Below are 19,096 nucleotides of genomic sequence, written 5' to 3' on the forward strand. Positions count from 1 at the left end.
ATATATTCCCCTCCCCCTAAAATTCATATGTTGTAGCCCTAACTCTCCATGTGCTGATATTTGGAGACGAGACCTATGAGGTAACTAGGTGTAGAAGAGGTAATGAGGGTGGGGCCTCCATAATGAGATTAGTATTCTTAAGAGAGAGAGCTAAGAGGTCTCCCACTCTCTGCCACATGAGGACACAGCCAGAAGACAACAAGCCAGGAAGAGTCCTCACCAAGAAACCTGAATTAGCCAGACCTTGCTCTTAGACTGTCCAATCTCCAGAGAACTACAAGAAATAAATTCCTGTTGTTAAACCACCCACTCTATGGTAGTTTGTTATGGCAGCCCAAGCAGACAAAGATAATATAGAACCTTGTGATGCTGAAGTGATATATAGAGGTAAAAACACTTTGGAAGGCTTTAAAACAAAATGCAAATATAAAGAATTATACTGCACTTAATTTAATCTTAATACAGATTTATTAAATGTACTAATCACCTATTTAAATAACTTGGTGATCAAAATCATCATATATCCCAAGCAAATCTGGCAACTTATACAGAAAATCAAAGAACTTTTAAATTCTCAATTTCCCAGAGAGTACAAATAGGGAACATTCAATTACTCATGCATGGATTACCCCTATTTTAGCAAATTACCTACCTTCTCCATGGCAATTCTCTCATTACTGTTTTATGTCAGGTTTTCCCCCAAAGCTTATGATTTACCTGCAGCTATATCTGTCTTCTCTGTTCCTCTTAAATGTTTTCACTCCAGCACAGCAACAGCGGACACAACTGCCATGCAAGATAGTCCTAAAAACCAGCAGATAATCCACTACTTCTCAACAGTTGATAATGATGTATTCTATCCTATGGCTAATTAAGTCTGACTGCATGAATCATGAAAATTATAATCAGCCATAAGCCCCCCAAAAATTATATTCTAAACAGAATGTATACGAAATTAAAAACCACAGATTTAAAGCCATAAAACTCAAAGCTACTATCATTCACTAGTATTACATGCTTCAGTCATTTAGAATATAAATCAAAAGGCAAAATGCAACCTTTATCTATTCTTTTTTGAGAATATACATGAATTCACAGAAAAAAAAAGAGTGTTTTTTTTTAATCACATAAGGATTTTTTTTTTAAAGGCCAAATAATCCATAAACTGGGTACTCATCTCTTGGGTTACTAAGAATTTGCTATATTTTACTTTAAATCAGTATGTAATCAATTCTTTATAATGTTCATTTTGAAAAAAATCTGCAATTATTCCTGTAGCTATTATTTCCCAACACAAATAGGAAATGTTTACAAAGTTAAGAAATTATTCTAGCTCACACAAAGATATTTTTTAAAGTAAATTCTAAAACCAATCAACAGAGATAAAAGATTTTGAAGAACTGGGGCGCCTGAGTGGCTCAGTCGTTAAGCTTCTGCCTTTGGCTTAGGTCATGATCCCAGCGTCCTGTGATCGAGCCCCACATCCGGCTCCCTGCTCGGCGGGAAGCCTGCTTCTCCCTCTCCCACTCCCCCTGCTTGTGTTCCCTCTCTTGCTGTCTCTCTCTGTCAAATAAATAAATAAAATCTTAAAAAAAAAAAAAGATTTTGAAGAACTATCATAACATAATGTCTGATGTAGGACTATTAAACTGAATTTTAAATTTTTGTACAACTGCAACTTATAGTAAGAAATAGCAAATCACAATATGAGTTTTTTAAAAATTCACAGGTTTTAATAATGAAATACAGGTATATCCCTGCTCTATATGTACATTTTATACCAGTTAGATTCCTGAAAAACTGAGTATATATTTACAGTGGAGGAAAGGTGTGGCAGACTATTTTCCAAAGGGGGCCACACCAATATATATCCATCTTAATTGCTCTTTTGACAATGTGACAATGACAGATTTTCCTCCCAACTGGACCTGGATGTTTGCAATTGCCTAGGTCAACATAAGGAAGCAGAAGTAACTGTGTGACTTCTAAGGTTAGATCATAAAAGACAATGCAGGTGCTACTTGTCTGTCTGTGTCTGTCTTTCTCTCTCTCTCAGGATTCATACCCTGCATGCCTTGAGAGTCCTTTTCATCATAAGTCTGGCTACCCTGAAGCCGCCTATGATAGAAAAGAACATGGAGAGGCCACACAGACATTGCAGAGCAGAGACAAACCGTTCCCCAAGCTGTCTCCAAATCCCCAACCCATGGAAGCAATGAACATATAAATTATTACACACCACTAAGTTTTGGGGTAACCTATAACCATTTTAACTGAATCAAAGCAAGTTTTTAAAAAAAGTATGAACTTTGTTATAGTTCCCCACAGTACAACATACCAAAAATAAACTAAATTAAAAAGCTAAATATGAAAATAGAAAATCATAAAAATGCCAGAAAAAACTGAGTTGAATGTATTTACAATTTTGAGTAGTCTTTCTAAGATGACATGAAACCCAGAAGTCACACACATGCCCAAATGAGCACACACAGAATACAGATAGAGAAAATCTGAAAACCCACCCCAACTGTTGACAGTGGTTCAGGGTGCAGGAGGATAAGGGGAGAGCACTCTCATGTTTTATTATGTATACTTCTGAACTGTTTAGTTTTATAATAACCATATTATTTTCATAATTTTTTAAAAAAACACAAAACAAGACCAATTTTACCCTCTCAAATTGGCACAGATTAACTACATGCATGCGAAGACTGAGCCAGTCAGATTTTGCTGAGGGAAATATAAATTGATACAACCTTTATGGAAGGTACTTGCAAAATGTTTCAAATGCCTTAAAGACTATGACCCTGTTGGCCACCTGGGTGGCTCAGTTGGTTAAGTGTCAGCCCTCAGCTCAGGTCATGATCCCAGGGTCCTGGGATTGAGTCCTGCATCAGGCTCCCTGCTCAGCAGGGAGTCTGCTTCTCCCTCTGCCCCTCCCCCACTACTCCTGCTCACTCTCTCCCTCTCTCGAAAAATAAATAAATAAATAAAATATTAAAAAAAATAAAAAAAGACTATGACCCTGTCTTTAAAAAAATTTTTTTAAGATTTTATTTATTTGACAGAGAGAGTCAAAGCGAGAGAAGGAACACAAGCAGGGGGGTGTGGGAGAGGGAGAAGCAGGGAGCAGGGAGCCTGATGTGGGGCTTGATCCCAGAACCCTAGGATCACGACCTGAGCCGAAGGCAGACGCCTAACAACTGAGCCACCCAGGCATCTCGCTGTCTTCAAGTTTTTTAAAAAGTACACCCAAAGATACTAAGTTGTTTGTAGATAAAAACAAAAATTTAACAAAACCTATTTAAAAAATATGGGGCTATTTATGTGTAAAATATGGTAATCCATAGAGAGAAATTCTAAGCAATTTAACCACGTTGTAGAAAAAATATTACTGATATGTAACTATATTTTTTCATAAACTCATTATTTTCTAAAGTAGTTTGCAAAGAACTACAATACGCCATTATATAAGACATATAATACACATGCACAGAAAAACTAGAAAGATAATCTCCAAAATGTACTGGTGGGATTACCCTTTGTGGTATACACTGAGTGTATATTAATTCTAGGAAGCAGTTGAGTGAGTAGGGACATTTAATATGAGTATATCATCAGAGATGCTCATGTATGTCACCCATAAATTAAAAACAAAACAAAAACATGGTATTTACAGCAAATATTTAGAGAAACCAACTTTCAAATACTCTAGCAATAGAGTATGTAACTACTGCTTAGAAGTTTTTATTTCTTTTAACCCTTACACTAACTGAGCTATTTCATGAAAAGAAAATATATACTTTATCCGACTACACTCCTCACTGGCACATGCCTGCAGTCACAGGCTAACCTGTCTTACCCCAGGATAGCACCATGACCAAAACATCATAATTGATATCAAATGTCAGTAACGTAAGTGTCCACACGGTGGTTAAGTTTCTGAATAAGTCTAAAACAGGTCTCCTATGTCATCACAAAAAGTAAAATGCACTAAACAAATCAGTATCCACTATGCATTTAAGAGGTTTATTCTTAACTGCGCAGCTCTTCAAATGAGAGTTGGTTGATGAAAGGCATAGGGAAAATGTATCCCAACCTCACCATCTGACCAAAAAATGAAAAGTCCAGTTTTCAGCTATTCTCTTACTGACGTATTTTTCATCTCTAAGCTCATTTTCCACAAAGCACAATGATAACAACATTCATGAGCTCATAATCTAAGTATAGGTTTTCTTTAAAAGGAGCCATTTAAACACACAATGATAACTGGTTAAAAAAAAAAAACCTACAATTCATGGTTTTAGAGAATACTTCAGGAAAACCATTAATACACACAAAAGCACATCCAAATCCTTTCTTGGTTCCCACAGTTCAAATGCCAACAAAGCTACTGAACAGCTGTGAAACAGACTAAGGCTGAGAATTGGAAAAAGTAAACAAAGCAGCCTACTCCACCATCAAAATGAGCATTACAGAATTTTTAACGAGAACGCAATTAATTGACTTTAAAACAAAAGTTGATATTTAAAGAAAACACAAAAAGGAGAAAGGCTATTTAATAAACAAGACCAACATTTTACTGATCTCTTACTTCAGTAGCTTATTTGTTTCCCCTTACGACATCCACCCAATTCATTCTCATCTAAAACCATTCCCTCCCAGTATAAACCTCCTTAGCTTTGGCAAGTGTTATTCCTTAAAATGTTCATTTCATAAAACTTAATTCCCTAACTAAACCTATTAGTCCTTTTTCTCCTTCCTATAGATTACCATATTATTCTAGAGACTTAATGCTCTTTTCCTTTGCTACGCTTTATGAAGACATCTGCCACCATTAAATGAACCACCTGATGATAGCTTTTGACTCATTCTACCAATACTCAAATGACCATCTGCTCTACATTTTAATGGCATCTCGCCTAAATTCAAAAACTTAGAGAATTTACAGAGCTTAGTCTTTTTGTTGGAAAATTTTATGAGAACAATTAAACATGCTGGTCAAGATCAATGATCACAGTTCTTAAGACAGCCAATGAAAACAGCTCAAAATCGCAAAGCACTCATTTATTTAAGTAAAATGTTAAATTTCTAGTTAGAAAAGATGACTGAAAGAGAAAACCAGAATTCTTACTACAAGCAGTGCACTCTACAAGGCACTTCAACATGTAACAAGAATACCTAAATTATCACTTCGTGTAATAGCAAAAGAAAAAAGTCAACAATGTAATTGTTCACTAACAAAAGAATGGAAACATGTATTAGGTATAGAATGGAATACCTAAAATTAATGCTCAATACTCACACAACTCAACTTGAATGAATCCTTCAACCATAATGCTAAATTTTTTTTAATTATCTAAGAATACAAAATGTTGCAAATAAAGTACTATATATCGTTTACAGGTACATAAAAATGTAACACAAATGTAAAAAAAAAACCATTAAAATAACAAATTTCTGGATAATGGTTACCTTAGGAGAGGAGGGAAGGGAATGAAATTGGAGAGAAGTACACTTCTCTAGTTTGTTTCTAGGTGGGTTTACAAGTATTTATTACTCATTAATCTATTTGGATATCTTATATGTTAAGTGATAAATTTTAAAACACTTTTTAAGTTAAAAAAATCCTAATAGACTAATATGACACCTAGTTAATCCTCTAAATTTGTGCCCTAATTGAAAGATTTCACCTAACATAAAAAAAATAATAATTTACAAGTCATTAGCCAGTACTTAAATGTAATTACTTATTGTGGCTTAACTGTTGATGTCATTCAACCAAACAAGAAATCCTATTTCTGATTTAGGGATTCATTCAACTTTAACCCCAAATCAATGTGACAAAAAGTAATACAGAAATTAAAGAGGATTAAACCAACTGTAGTATGCATCTTACTCTCCCTGAACCTTCAAACTACTTACTGGTTTAGAAATTGTCTCAACAATAATTAAAATTCCTAATGAGGGTAAGGCCTTTGTGACCTGCCAGCTGGTTGGTATATTCCACATTCCTTTCTCTTGAGAAATACTAAATTAATGAAAATAAGATTGTTATTATTAATAATACTAGCCACTACACATTACCACATCAAGCTAATGTGCTTTATACACACTTTATTTAACCTTCCCAACAATACTAAAAGCTGGGCATTACGGGCGCCTGGTTGGCTCAGTCATTAAGCGTCTGCCTTCGGCTCAGGTCATGATCCCAGGGTCCTGGGATTGAGCCCCGCATCAGGCTCCCTGCTCCGCGGGAGGCCTGCTTCTCCCTCTCTCACTGCTTGTGTCCCCTCTCTTGCTGTGTCTCTCTCTGTCAAATAAATAAATAAAATCTTAAAAAAAAAAAAAAAAAAGCTGGACATTATGATCCCCATGTAAAGATGAAGATATTGAGGCTCAGATAAGTAACCTACCTGAAGTCACATATGAGTAGGTGGCATGCTCAAATTCAAACCTAGGTGGGTCTGATTATAAAGCTTGGCCTTCCTAAGGTCTTTGCTCCACCGGGGTTTTTTCTCCATCTGATCATATTTAAAGAAAAACAACGTATCTAGGGCATCATGTTCCCCATTCAACCTACTAGATTCAAAATACTATGTTATCAAGTCCTAATAGTCAAATAAATGTCAAAGAGATACACTTTAAAAATTGAAAAGATGGGGCGCCTGGGTGGCTCAGTCGTTAAGCGTCTGCCTTCGGCTCAGGTCTCCCAGGGTCCTGGGATCGAGCCCCGCATCGGGCTCCCTGCTCAGCGGGAAGCCTGCTTCTCCCTCTCCCACTCCCTCTGCTTGTGTTCCCTCTCTCGCTGTGTCTCTCTGTCAAATAAATAAAATCTTTAAAAAAAAAAAAAATTGAAAAGATTATCTACTTTTTAGTTAATTCAACAACTTTGTAGAGTGAACCATCACTTCTTCAAGTACAACCAACTGTTATTATACATTAAGAAAATGTCTTTGAAGGCATCTCACCCAAAATCTACAACTCCATCATATCTTTTCTGCTGGACAAGTTATTCTCATCTATTTTTGCATCCTCTACTACTCTACTATATTACAAGTTTGCATAATAAAACTACAATCATGCCCTACACATTCCAAACAAAAGAAACAAGTTATCAAAACAGGCATACACCTGGCAATTTTAGTAGTATGCTTATTTTTAGAATTTGTTGCATAGGGATAGAAAGTTAATGAAGTCAAACAAAATTAAGAATTTTATCACTTTTTTTCCTGCTAACCAATAAAAATTCACTATTTTTTTTTTAAGATTTTATTTATTTATTTGAGAGAGAGAGAGGGAACACAAGCAAGAGGAGTGGGAGAGGGAGAAGCAGGCTTCCCGCAGAGCAGGGAGCCGGCCCCAGGGCCCTGAGATCATGACCTGAGCCGAAGGCACACACTTAACAACTGAGCCACCAGGCGCCCCCCAAAAATTCACTATTTCATTTTAGAAGCAAAACACATGTCTGTGTACCCTGATATACTCCAACTTCATTTTACAGGTAAAGAACTATGGCTCAAAGAGATTAATGTTATAAAGTTGAAAAAGAAAAAAAAGACTGACAAACCCAGTTTTTTTCTTTTAAGATTTTATTTATTCATTTGAGAGAGTGAGCCAACACGAGAGAGCACAAGCCGGGGGAGGGGGCAGCGGGAGAGGGAGAGGCAGACTCCCCGCTGAGCAGGGAGCCTGATGGGGGCTCTATCCCAGGACCCAGGGGTCATGACCTGAGCCAAAGGCAGATGCTTAACCAACTGAGCCACCCAGGAGCCCTGACAAACCCAGATTTTAATCTCCACCATCAACTTATTACTTGTGAAATCTTGGGCAAGCTAGTTCATTTCTCATAGCCAGTTTTCTCATCAGTAAAATAAAGGCTATCAAATAACATTTTTATAAGGATTAAATGAGAAAAAGTATATAAAACACTTAGCATAGTGCCTGATACATGACTGGAGCGCATGAAATATTAGTCCACTCCCCTAGTTAACAGTCTTACTTGATAAAATCTAGAATGAACAAATAATTTTAATTTCCCTACTAAGCTAGAGCATTTTCCACTACTTCATGGGGCGAGCAAGGCACCATAATCTTAACTATTACAATTCCAAGCTGTTATGATTTATTATCACCAGCCCTACAAAATTCTTAAAAATCAAGTAATGATTTTTTTTAATATAAAAGTTTCCATCCCATTTCTTGCCTTTTTAGGAAAAAATTATCATCAAGAAGATAAATCTACCCCTGGAGAAAACCAAATACTCATATCATGAGTGAGTTTATAGAATACAAACTAATTCTAACCAATGCAACTATCTACAAAGGTTAATGTGCTCAAAAAAAAAAAAAGTATTCCAAAATGATAAATGAATGTCTGGACTATCTGCTGTTGTTCCCTCCACTAAGTTAAATATCACCTTATCTTAGTTGTGTTCTATCAATTCATTTATAAGCTAGTTGTATAGAATTCAGAACCCATTTTCCCTCTAAAACAAAGTTTTAAAGATAACTTAAATACCAGACTATTTCACAAGAACCTGTTTACACAGAGCAATGGGCATACAAAGATAAAAACTGTTAAAATTGATAAAAACTCTCAACAAAGTGGGCTTAGAGAGAATACACCTCAACACAAAAAAAGTCACATATGGGGCGCCTGGGTGGCTCAGTTGGTTTAGCATCTGCCTTCAGCTCAGTTCGTGATCCCAGGGTTCTGAGACTGAGCCCCATGTAGGACTCCCTGCTCGGTGGGGAGCCTGCTTCTCCCTCTCCCTCTGCCACTCTCCCTGCTTGTACTCTCTCACTCTCTGTCAAATAAATAAATAAAATCTTTTAAAATAAATAAATAAATAAATAAAAGTCCTATACAATAAAACCATAACTAACATCATATTCAATACTCTAAGATCAGGAACAAGACAAAAATGTCCACTCTCATCATTTTTATTCAACACAGTACTGAAAGTCCTAACCGCAACCATCAGACAAGAAATAGAAATAAAAGGCATCCAAATTGGTAAGGAATTTGTCATTATTTATAGATGACATACCATATGTAGGAAACCCTAAAAATGCCATCAAAAAACTATCAGGACTAATAAATGAATTCAGTAAAGTTGCAGGATGCAAAATTAATATACAGAAATCCGTTGCACTAATAACACTAATAATGAAGTAGCAGAAAGAGAAATTCAGAAAACAATCCCGTTTACAATTGTATCAAAAGGAATAAAACACCTTCAAATAAATTCAACCAAGGAGGTGAAAGACCTGTACCCTAAAAACTGGAGGATACTGTTGAAAGAAATTGAAGACAATAGAAAGAGAAAGAAACACTGTGCTCATAGACTGGAAGAATTAATATTGTTAAAATGTCCATAATACCTAAAGTAATCCACAGATTTAATGCAATCCTTACCAAAATACCAACAGCATTCTTCACAGAAGTAAAACAAATAATCCTAAAATTGTATGCAACCATGAAAGATCCCAAATAGCCAAAGCAATCTTGAGGAGGAAGAAAGAAAGCTGAAGATATCATAATCCCAGATTTTAGGCTATAGTACAAAGTTAACAGTAATCAAAACAGTATGGTAGTGGCATGAAAATAGACACTGATCAATGGAACAGAGAGTCCAGAAATAAACCCATGCTTATACAGTCAATTAATCTACAACAAAAGAGGCAAGAATATAAAATGGGAAAAAGACAGTCTCTTCAATAAATGGGTGTTGGAAAAACTAGACAGCTACATGCAAAAGAATGAAACCAGACAACTTCTTACACCATACATGAAAATAAACTCAAACTAGATTAAAGACCTATATATAAGACCCCAAATCATAGAACTTGTGAAAAAAAACATAGGCAGTAATCTCTTGGACATGGGCTTTACTTTAGCAACATTTATCTGGATGTGTCTTCTCAGGCAAAGGAAACATAAGCAAAAATAAATATTGGGACTAGATCAAACTAAAAGGCTTTTACAGCAAAGGAAACCATCAACAAAACAAAAGGGCAACCTACTGAATGGAAGAAGATATTTATAAATGATATATCTGATAAAGGGTTAATATCCAAAATATATAAAGAACACATACAACTTAACATCAAAAACAATCCAATTTAAAAATAGGCAGAAGACCTGAATAAACATTTTTCTTTTCTTTTTTTTTTTTAAGATTATTTATTTGACAGAGAGAGACACAGCGAGAGAGGGAACACAAGCAGGGGGAGTGGGAGAGGGAGAAGCAGGCTTCCCGCTGAGCAGGGGGCCCGATGCGGGGCTCGATCCCAGGACCCTGGCATCATGACCTGAGCCGAAAGCAGATGCTTAACGACTGAGCCACCTAGGCGCCCCTGAATAGACATTTTTCAAAAGAAGGCATACAGATGGCCAACAGACACATGAAAAGATGCTCAGCATCACTATCATCCAGAAATGCAAATCAAAACAACAGTGAGATATCACCTCACACCAGTCAGAATGGTTAGTATCAAAAAAAAAATAATAAGTTCTGGAAAGGATGTGATGAAAAGGGAACGCTCATGCACTGCTGGTGGGAATGTAACCTAGTACAACTAGTATGGAAAACAGTATGGAGGTTCCTCAAAAAATTAAAAATAGAACTATCATATGATCCAGTAATTCCACTGCTGGGTATTACCCAAAGAAAATGAAAGCACAAATTCAAGAAGATATATGCACCCCGATGTTTACTGCAGCATTATTTACAATAGCCAAGCTACAGAAGCAACTTACATGTCTACTGACGAATGGATAATGATGTGGTATATACATACAATGGAAAATTACTCAGACATAAAAAAGAATGAAATCTTGCCATTCACAACAACATGGAGGGATCTAGTCAGACAGAGAAAGACAAGTATCATATGATTTCATTTATACGTGAAACCTAAAAAAAAATAAAAAAAGAACAAAAAACAAAAAACAACAACAAATAAGGGTAAGAGACTCATAAACATACAGAACAAACTAGCGGTTGCCAAAATGGAGAGGTGTAGGGGAATAGGCAAAATAGGTTAAGGGGTTTAAGAGGTACAAACTTCCAGTTATAAAGTAAATAACTCATTGTATGGTGACTAACATAACATAATAAAATTTTTAAAAATAAATAAATAAAGTAAATAACTCACAGAGATGAAAAGTATAATGCAGGGAATATAGTCAATAATACAGTAATAACTTTGGGAAGAGATAATAACTACATTCACAATGGTGAGCACTGAGTAATGACAGAATTGCTTTATCGCTGTTGTACACCTGCAACTAATATAACCTTGTATGTCAACCATATTTTAATTTAAAAAAAATGAAAATTGTTACTATGTTCCTAGGTCCAACGGAGGAAATGTTCTATCACTGTAATCCAGACATGATGGTAAAAAAGTCAAGCTAAATGTGGGGACATACGAAAATGTGAGTAAAGAAATGGGTTTAAGAAGGTAAGGAGGAGGGGCGCCTGAGTGGCTCAGCTGGTTAAGCGGCTGCCTTCAGCTCAGGTCATGATCTCATGGTCCTGGGATGGAGCCCCGCGCCAGGCTCCCTGCTCAGCGGGGAGTCTGCTTCTCCCTCTCCCTCTGTTGCTCCCCCTGCTTGTGGTCTTTCTCTCGTTCTCTCTCCCTCTCAAATAAATAAGTAAAATCTAAAAAAAAAAAAGATAAGAAGGAATATTCCTTAAAAAAAAAAAAAAGCCATTTTCTTATAGGTACTTAAAATGCCTAAGTTCCTGATAGGTGACTCAGAGCAGTGGTTTCCAAAGTGAGGTATACAACTCAGGAGATACAGAACATGATCCTTTGAAATGCAAGAGAAAATGGAAGTCCACAATGTCTTAACAATAATTACAAACTCTAAGTGTTTTTGTAAGTTAGCAGCAAACTCACTTAGTGACAAACCCTGATCTGAACAAACAAAAGGCTATATATAGTACGTAGTCTTTATTATCCCCTTAGTATAATTATTCATATGCTTCCCTGCAGAAATATTAATTTATTTGATTACATGGTGCTGCTGTGGACTTCAAAGTGGGTGTTATATACTGTGTTGCAAACATACCATATTATAGTTCTAAAATCAAAAAGTATAAACTTGGTCCCAAGCATTCTAAAAAAAGGGGTTGTGGACTTTCACTGAAACTTTTATATTTATTATTTTTCTAAAAATCTAAGAATGAGATTAAGTTTTACTAAATGTAAATTAGTCAGCTGACACTAGCACTATCAGTGGGCCTATACAAAAACTCACACATCACACAGGGAACACAGGTGTACTGAAGGTGAGTGAGAGACTGAGAGCACCAGGGCCCAACACTGTGGCTCACCTCTGGCACATTAAGACATGCTACAGCTTTTTTGTTCCTAATTAAGTGGATTTGTGGAATGCATGCTAATGACACAAAACAACATGTTGGTTATCTTGAGAAAAAGTGCTTAAGAGGCAAAATTAAGAATGAGTTCCATATTTTTCACTTACAAAATAAATGAAAAATAAATGTTTCAAAACTGCATACATTTTCTGGGATGAAAAGTAGGGGTTAGTGGTATGCTCCTTATAAGATTTTTTAATTATACCCATTTAATGTGTCCCAGGGTAGAGATGATGTGAGAACGTAGGTGCTACCCAAAAGAAACTAGAGTAAGCAAGATGAAAACTGTATTTGGAGATGTTTCCATCGTTATATGGTCTTTAATACCAAAATGATGTGTATCACCAATAAATTTTCATATTAATATCCTTAAAAGAAAATATTTTACTTCATTTTAAATTCAGTAAATTCAGAATTCATTGATTCAAAATACAAAAGTGAAACACCTTCCAATTCATACATAAGAAATGATTAGCATCAGCAAAGATGGAAAATTACTAGCTAAGTTTCAATAAAAATTTTACTTAACTGGTAATGGAATAGAAAAATAAGATTAAGATTTAGTAAACTTTATTAGTTAGGGTCCAGTCAGGAGACAGAAACTACACCAATGCACCACTTCTAGAAATGGGGAAACAATGAAAAAAAAATGAGATTACTAAAATATAAGAGGCTTAAAAAAAGGGTTCCATAGGGCTAGGATCCAGACCTTAATGAAAGGGTCATGACAGGCTGATGCTGGTTATCAGTGAGTGGGGGCACACTGAGGATATTTCTGGTTATACTGGAACTAAGTAAACTGGAATCAAATACTGATACTGAAATCCTCATGGATAAGATGATACCAAAAGGAAGCAAGCAAAACAGAAAAGAGCAAGTCCTTTCTCTCACTCCAGCCTTCCAGTCTCCTTTGAGGAGCCCCTATTGGCAGAACCAATTAGGATCCAGCTGGCAACAAAGAAAATGCAGGGGCGCCTGGATGGCTCAGTTGTTAAGCATCTGCCTTCAGCTCAGGTCATGATGGGATTGCGCCCCACGTCTGGGCTCTCGTCTGGGCTCTCTGCTCGGAGGGAAGCCTGCTTTTCCTTCTCCCACTCCCCCTGCTTGTGTTCCCTCTCTTGCTGTGTCTCTCTCTCTGTGTCAAAATAAATAAATAAAATCTTAAAAAAAAAAAAAGAAAATGCAGAGTCCCACCTCAGCCTCACAAGGTACAATACAGAGAGAGTGGGTATGAAGCCAAGATGCAAGAGCTTAATAACCAGCATAACATACTCAGAAATGTACTTCTTCCCTTTGGATCAATTATCTGTCTTTGTGAGGTCTCCTAAAAGCTACAGCATCTAGCAAAATCAAGAATGGAAACAAACTCAATTTAGAATCAGACTTGATTTACTAACATATTAAACTAAGATTTTCAAAAAATGAAGAAAAATCCTATTGCTCTCATTTTTTAAAAAAAGAATATTCTGATGAGAAGGAAAATACCAAAATACCACCCTGATGGTCAGATCCTTTCAGTCTAGGTGTTTATCCTTTTTCTATATATATTTTTCCATAATTTATCAGTATTTAAAATTTACATAGAAAGCACTGTATGATCTACAATATCTTTTTGAAACCTACTTTTTTACCTAACAAATATTTGGTAAATATACACTACTTCTTTAACCTAACTGCTAATATTTTATTGTATGAGACTCATGTAACATGACATATAAATTACTCTACATAAATACTTTTAGGGCACCTGGGTGGCTCAGTTGGTTGGGCGACTGGCTTCGGCTCAGGTCATGATCCTGGAGTCCCTGGATCGAGTCCCGCATCGGGCTCCCTGCTCAGCAGGGAGTCTGCTTTGTCCTCTGACCCTATCCCCTCTCATGTGTTCTCTCTCTCATTCTCTCTCTCTCTCAAATAAATAAAATCTTTAAAAAAATAAATAAATAAATACTTTTAGTCGTTATCAAATTATTGCTTTTATAAACAATACTGCAATGAATTTCTTTATACATACCTTTTTATGGATTTGTGCCTGAGGATCTCATGGATATACACTTAGAAGATTTTCTTAGTTGCAGAATATGTGCACTGTAAAGTTTACAAGATTGCCAAATCGCTTCTTAAAGTGGTTGTATCAATTTACTGTCCCACCAATAACCTGAGAGTTCTGATTTCTCCATGTTCTTTATCAATACATACCATTTTTAGACTTTTAATTTTTGTCACTCTGACTGGGGTGAAAGATACCTTTCTTTAATTTGTATTTCCAGGTTAGCTCTGAGTTAGCTGTATGAATAGTTATTAGGCTCTTTACTATTAACATCAAATCAAATCTTCAAAGCTAGAAGAAAATTTGTATTTAAAATGATCTAATCCATTTATCTCATACATAAAGGAAAAAGCCAGCTAGCTGGCTTCTAACTTCTAAATGAAAATTTTCTCCCACAACTGGTAATGTAATTACCTATGTTGCTCCTAACCATATACTTACAAGCAAATATTAATAGGTCGAGTTTTCTCATTAAACAAAAGAAGCTTTATAGATGAGGTAAGATTTCAGTAATTTGAATATTGGGTAAGATCTGATAGTTAAGTAGATATGACAATGTCATATCTTCTCCCAAGGTCAGAGCTTGGCTTCAACAGTGTAGGATGACTGGAACTTTGAGCTGCTCTTTAGAACAAAGAAAATGTAAAAGATTAAGAACCCTGATAAAGTAAAAAAAATAATACCACAAGAGTAAAGACAGACAATCTGGAGCTGGAGAATTTGACAGCCTCACATGCAGCTCAATTACTATATGCAATAGTAATGGAGAACCTAGATTGGATCCTGGACCCAAAAAAGGACGTAAGTGGGCCAACTGGTGAAATTTGAATAAGGTCTGTAGATTAGTTAATAGTATTGTACTAATGTTATTTTTCTGGTTTCAATAATTATACTTTGTAAGATATTAATACTTGAAGATGAGCAAGGGGCAAAAGGAAACTCTTTTTACTAGTTTTGTAATTTTTGTAAACCTGAAATTATTTCAAAAAGGTTAAATTTATTTTTATTTTAACTATTATGTAAACAAATATCATGTACTATATATAATAAATATAATATTTAATAAATCTTGAGAATATAATAAAGTACCAATAGACATCAATTATCAAATATTTTTTAAAAAAAAGAGAAAACTGAAAGTAGTATTATAGTCCTGGGGTAAAACCAGATCTAAGAGCTTGTGATTTGTTCAATCCTTTAAGGAAAAAAAAAAATACTGAAGATAGTAAATCACAGAAATTAAAATACATTTCAACAGCACTGCATAAGAAGACTAGCTACCCTGCATCTAGAAATGCTTTTAAAATGTCTGCTAAAAGATTCAGATGAACAAGATGAATTATTACACACAACAAATTAAATGTGTAAAATCATCTTGTAAATTAAACTGAGATTTTAAAACAATTACCTCTAAAAACATGTGCTTTTATATAAGATAATGAAACTATTTATGATAGATATACTTCACACCATAAAGCACACAGACAACATTAATATCCCTTCAAAAATTGCTGTAGTATAGGATTTGTTACACTTTACCCAGAAAGATATTTAAATTTCCTCATAAACCTGCAATTACTGGTACCAAGATGACTCCAAATTATTGAGTTATGGTCAAACTTTAGCTTGAGCTAGCAAGATAAAATTTAAAGAGTCTGCAGAAACAGGTATGTGCCTCATTCAGTGTAAAACGTCTTTGGACAGCAATTAGTCAATATCTATCAAAATGTTAAATATGTGTACACCTGGATGCAGCAATTCCACAACATAAGTACTCAGCACATATGCGTAGGATTTATTCACTGCATCATTGTAAATAAGAAGACCTGAAGCACCGGGGCACCTGGGTGGCTCAGTCAGTTAAGTGTCTGCCTTCCGCTCAGGTCATGATCCCGGAGTCTTGGGATCGTGTCCCACATCGGGCTCCCTGCTCAAAAGGGAGTCTGCTTCTCCCTCTGCCCTTCACCCTGCTCATGCTCTCTTTCACTCTCTCTCTCAAATAAATAAATAAAATTTAAAAAAAAAAAAGAAGAAGACCTGAAACAATATAATGCTCATCAAGAAAGCACTGGTTAAATATATTATGACATCCAGTCACTGGAATATTATGCAGTTATGAAAGAAAAAAGTAGACCTAATGTGCTAACCTGGAACAATTCCCGATATGTACTATTAAGTGAAAGAAACAAAAGTGCAGAAGAGAGTATAGTTTATTACCATTTGTGCTTTAAAAAGGTAGTAGATATACAGTATATTAACAAATATGCTTGCAATAAATAGAGTATGTAAGAATACCCAAGAAACTGATAACAATGGCTGTCCCTTTTTGTACTGTTGAATCTTTTCTTTTGGGCATGCATATACATCTTTCTCAATGTCTAAATAACCAGCTAAGAAACACAATTTTATGAATTATCGGTTCAAAAGAAAACTGAGTCGACTTGTGTTAGTTTCCTTTTTGTTGCTGCCAGTAACAAATAGGAACCCATTTCAGATTTGGTAAGCTTTGTCAAACTCAATCATCAAGCCTTACAAGTAGCTTATTTATGAATTAACTCAAAATGTATTAAAGACTTTAAAATTAAGATCTGAAACCATAAAACTCCTAGAAGAAAACATAGGCAATAAGCTCTTTAACAATGATTTTGGCAATGATTTTTTTGGACTTGACACCAAAAGCAAAAGCAACAAAAGCAAAAATAAACAAGTGGGACTACATCACACTAAAAAGTCACTGCACAGCAAAGGAAACCATCAACAAAATCAAAGTGCAACTTACTGAATGGGAGAAAATACTTGCAAATAATACATATAAGGGATTAATAATCTAAAACACATAAAGAACTCATACAGTTCAACAGCAGAACACCAATCTGATTAAAAAATGGACTGAGAATTCGAATATTTTTTCAACGAAGATATACCGATCGTCAATAGACACATGAAAAAATGTTCAACATCACTAATCATCATAAAAATGCAAATCAAAGCCACAATGAGATATCACCTCACACTTGCTAGAACAGCTACTATCAAAAGACAAGAAATAGCAAGGATTGGCAAGTATGTAGACAAAACCAAGGATGTTTACTGTTGGTGGGAACAGAAACTGGCATAGCCAATAGGGAAACAGTATGGAGGTGCCTCAAAAGATTAAAAATAGAACTACCATAGGATCCAGAAATACTTCTGGGTATCTACCCAAAGAAATGAAAACACTAATTCAAAAACATATATGCATCCTCATGTTCACTGCAGCATTATTTACAATAGCCAAGACAAGGAAACGACCTAAAAGTCCACTGATGGATGAATGGATAAAGAAAATGTGCTATATATATACACACAATGGAATATGACTCAACCATAAAAAAAAGAATTAAATCCTGCCATTTGCAACAACATGGATGGATCTTGAGAACACCGTGCCAAGTGTAATAAAACAGAGAAAGACGTATACCATACGATCTCATTTATACATTGAATCTTAAAAAAAAGGTCATAGATACAAAGAACAGATTGGTGGTTGCCACAGGTGGGAGTAAGCGAAATGGGTGAAGGGTGTCAAAAGGCACAAACTTCCAGTTATAAAATAAATGTCATGGAATGTAATGTACAGCATGGTGACTACAATTAATAACACTGTGTTGCATATTTGAAAGTTGCTAAGACAGTAAATCTTAAAAAAATTTTATTAACTATGTATGATGATGGATACTAACTAGACTTATTGTGATGATCATTTTGCAATATATATAAGTATCAAACCATCTTGTACACAGAAAACTAGTATATGTCAATGATACCTCAATTTTTTAAAAGTAGCTTATTTATGCATCCTGAAACGTAACAAACTTTAAATTCGAACTACCTTCTACTAAATAGAGTATCATAGACAAATCTGTAAAAATGTTTTTGATTAAAATAATCCAACAAAATAGTGTTAGATCTTTATTTTATGAGCACAAGCCTTCAGTTTAACACATTACATAAAAATTCTAGAGTCAATAACAAACAGATCCCTGAAATTTGTGAATCAAGGACCTTGACTCATTGTGCATGAATGGATAAGTCTCTGATATAACCTTACATACGAGATGGCATATTACCGACAAAAAAATCAGTGTCTAATCCACTTGGAAAAAGTATTTAACACAAGGAAATGGTTCAACAGCTTAGACTCTTTTTCCCTCTATTGGTAATGAAACAATTTAGATGAAAAATCATTCTACAAGGTCTCAATTAACAGTCAGCTACTGAACTCCAAGTCTTTCTATGTGTTACAGGAGGCAATACATACATACATACATACATACATACATATATACATGGTATCTCAACAAATCCGAGCTACCAGAGGCCCCTCGGCAATTGTAACCCGACAACTAAACACCATATGGCTAGGCAAGCCTCTCTTCAGACAGTTATCACTCGGTGGCTGATTAATTTCAATGGCTTATTAGACAGGCCTCTCCAGACCCTTTCCCTAGAGGAGGAGGAGGGGAACAGTCTGTTGTTCCCGGTGCTTTGTGCCTCCCAGGCTTGAAAGCATCCCGGTGACGGTGCTGCCATCATTTCCCGTGGGGTAGCGGGGTCTTTTCTGCAAGTTTTTGTTTACCATGTACTGAACCTAAAATCTCTTTGGCTCTCTCCC

At 35.5% G+C, this 19,096-nt stretch overlaps 1 protein-coding gene across 2 annotated transcripts in view; it reads right to left on the minus strand.

Annotated features, from left to right (window-relative positions):
• Positions 1-19,096, minus strand: part of MIB1 (mindbomb E3 ubiquitin protein ligase 1) — a 129,819-nt gene that overhangs the window by 109,721 nt on the left and 1,002 nt on the right. Inside the window, exon 1 of one of the 2 annotated variants that reach the window (XM_032421441.1) lies at positions 718-1,069. The exons of the other annotated variant lie outside the window; for it this stretch is intronic. The gene's annotated coding sequence lies outside the window, so the exon portion shown is untranslated. Of the gene's footprint in view, positions 1-717; positions 1,070-19,096 lie in introns of those variants that run through there. 2 annotated transcript variants of the gene reach the window in all.

The sequence above is a fragment of the Phoca vitulina genome, unplaced genomic scaffold, assembly GCF_004348235.1.
Source record: "Phoca vitulina isolate PV1807 unplaced genomic scaffold, GSC_HSeal_1.0 scaffold24, whole genome shotgun sequence".
NCBI lineage: Eukaryota > Metazoa > Chordata > Mammalia > Carnivora > Phocidae > Phoca > Phoca vitulina.